This window comes from Arachis duranensis, chromosome 4, assembly GCF_000817695.3.
Source record: "Arachis duranensis cultivar V14167 chromosome 4, aradu.V14167.gnm2.J7QH, whole genome shotgun sequence".
NCBI classification, from domain to species: domain Eukaryota; kingdom Viridiplantae; phylum Streptophyta; class Magnoliopsida; order Fabales; family Fabaceae; genus Arachis; species Arachis duranensis.
The window spans coordinates 80922279-80925224 of NC_029775.3; the positions used below are offsets into that span (position 1 = coordinate 80922279).

Genomic DNA, 2946 nt, shown 5'->3' on the forward strand with positions numbered 1-2946 from the left:
GTATTCCGAGTAGGATTCTGGGATTGAATGACTGTGACGAGCTTCAAACTCCTGAAGGCTGGGCGTGATGACAAGCGCAAAAGAATCAAGGGATTCTATTCCAACCTGATTGAGAACCGACAGATGATTAGCCGTGCTGTGACAGAGCATAGGAACGTTTTCACTGAGAGGATGGGATGTAGCCATTGACAACGGTGATGCCCTACATACAACTTGCCATGGAAAGGAGTAGGAAGGATTGGATGAATGTAATAAGAAAATAGAGATACGAGAGGAGCACAGCATCTTCACACACTTATCTGAAATTCCCACTATTGCTTTACATAAGTATTTCTAACCCTTTTTATTTTCTATTTATTTATTAATTTTTGAACTCACTATAAACCAATTTAATCTGCCTAACTGAGATTTACAAGGTGACCATAGCTTGCTTCATACCAACAATCTCTGTGGGATCGACCCCTTACTCACGTAAGGTATTACTTGGATGACCCAGTACACTTGCTGGTTAAGTTGAACGGAGTTGTGAGCTTCTCTAATAGTGCCTGGAACTCTTTTATCACAATTTCGTCCACCAACCTCCCAACACCAAACTTAGAGTTTGAATGTGGAGGTTCAACACCAAACTTAGAGTTTGGTTGTGGCCTCCCAACACCAAACTTAGAGTTTGATTGTGGGGGCTTTGTTTGACTCTGTATTGAGAGAAGCTTTTAATGCTTCCTCTCCATGGTTGCAGAGGAAGATCCTTGAGCTTTAAACATAAGGTAATCCCCATTCAATTGAAGGACTAGCTCTCCTCTGTCAACACCAAACACAGCTCCTGCTGTGGCTAGGAAGGGTCTTCCAAGGATGATGCATCCTTCCCAGTGTCTAGGATTATGAAATCAGCAAGGATGTAAAGGCCTTTAACCTTCACTAACACGTTCTCTACCAATCTATAAGCTTGTTTTATTGACTTGTCTGCCATCTCTAATGAGATTCCTGCAGCTTGTACCTCAAAGATCCCCAGTTTCTCCATTACAAAGAGTGGCATAAGATTTATACCTGACCCCAGGTCACACAGGGCCTTCTCAAAGGTCATGGTGCCTATGGTATAGGGTATTAAGAATTTACCAGGATCTTGTTACTTTTGAGGTAGAGTTTGCTGAACCCATGTATTTAGTTCACTAATGAGCAAAGGAGGTTCACCTTCCTAAGTCTCATTACCAAACAACTTGGCATTTAGCTTCATGATGGCTCTTAGATATTGAGCAACTTGCTCTTCAGTTACATCTTCATCCTCTTCATAGGAAGAATAGTTCTCAGAGCTCATGAATGGCAGAAGGAAGTTTAATGGAATCTCTATAGTCTCTATATGAGCCTCAAATTCCTTTAGGTCCTCAATAGGGAACTCCTTTCTGTCTGGGGGACGTCCCATGAAGTCTTCCTCATTGGGATTCACGTCCTCCCCTTCCTCCTTGGATTCGGCCATTTTGATAATATCAATGGCCTTGCACTCTCTTTTTGGATTTTCTTCTGTATTGCTTAGGAGAGTACTAGGAGGAGTTTCAGTAATTTTCTTACTCAGCTGGCCCACTTGTGCCTCCAAATTTCTAATGGAGAACCTTGTTTCACTCATGAAACTTAAAGTGACCTTAGATAGATCAGAGACTATGTTTGCGAAGCTAGAGGGGCTCTGCTCAGAATTCTCTGTCTGTTGCTGAGAAGATGATGGAAAAGGCTTGCTATTGCTAAACCTATTTCTTCCACCATTATTAAAGCCTTGTTGAGGCTTTTGTTGTTCCTTCCATGAGAAATTTGGATGATTTCTCCATGAGAAATTATAGGTGTTTCCATAGGGTTCACCCATGTAATTCACCTCTACTATTGCAGGGTTCTCAGGATCATAAGCTTATTCTTCAGAAGATGCCTCTTTAGTACTATTGGATGTATTTTGCTATCCATTCAGACTCTGAGAAATCATGTTGACTTGCTGAGTCAACATTTTGTTCTGAGCCAATATGGCATTCAGAGTATCAATTTCAAGAACTCCCTTCCTCTGAGGCATCCTATTACTCATAGGATTCCTCTCAGAGGTGTACATAAATTGGTTATTTGCAACCATGTCAATGAGTTTTTGAGCTTCTGTAGGTGTTTTCTTTAGGTGAATGGATCCACCTGCAGAATGGTCCAGTGACATCTTAGAGAACTCAGATAGACCATCATAGAATATATCCAAAATGGTCCACTCTGAAAGCATGTCAGAAGGACACTTTTTGGTCAACTGTTTATATCTTTCCCAAGCTTCATAGAGGGATTCACCATCTTTTTGCTTGAAGGTCTGAACATCCACTCTAAGCTTGCTCAGCTTTTGAGGAGGAAAGAACTTGGCCAAGAAGCCCATGACCAACTTATCCCAAGAGTCCAGGCTATCTTTAGGTTGTGAGTCCAACCATGTTCTAGCTCTGTCTCTTACAGCCAAAGGGAAAAGCATGAGCCTGTAGACTTCAGGATCTACTCCATTAGTCTTAACAGTATCACAGATCTGCAAGAACTCAGTTAGAAACTGATAGGGATCTTCTGATGGAAGTCCATAAAACTTGCAATTCTGTTGCATTAGAGCAACTAGTTGAGGCTTCAGCTCAAAATTGTTTGCTCTAATGGCAGGGATTGAGATGCTTCTTCCATAAAAATTGGAAGTAGGTATAGTATAATCACCAAGCATCCTCCTTGCATTATTGATGGGTTCGGCCATGTCTCCTTCTTTTTCGAGATTCTCTGTAAGGTTTTCTCTGGATTGTTGTGCTTTAGCTTCTCTTAGCTTCTTCTTCAGAGTCCTTTTAGGTTCAGGATTTGCTTCAACAAGAATGTCTTTGTCCTTGCTCCTGCTCATATGAAAAAGAAGAGAACAGAAAAGGAAGAGGAATCCTCTATGTCATAGTATAGAGATTCCTTTATATGAGTAGA

General features: G+C 41.1%; 1 non-coding gene across 1 annotated transcript; it reads left to right on the forward strand.

Annotated features, from left to right (window-relative positions):
- The first annotated feature begins 2233 nt into the window (after nucleotides 1-2233).
- LOC127747391 (small nucleolar RNA R71) lies at nucleotides 2234-2341 on the forward strand. Its single transcript, XR_008009190.1, has one exon. It is a non-coding gene; the product is annotated as a small nucleolar RNA R71 (small nucleolar RNA).
- The last annotated feature ends 605 nt before the right edge of the window (nucleotides 2342-2946 follow it).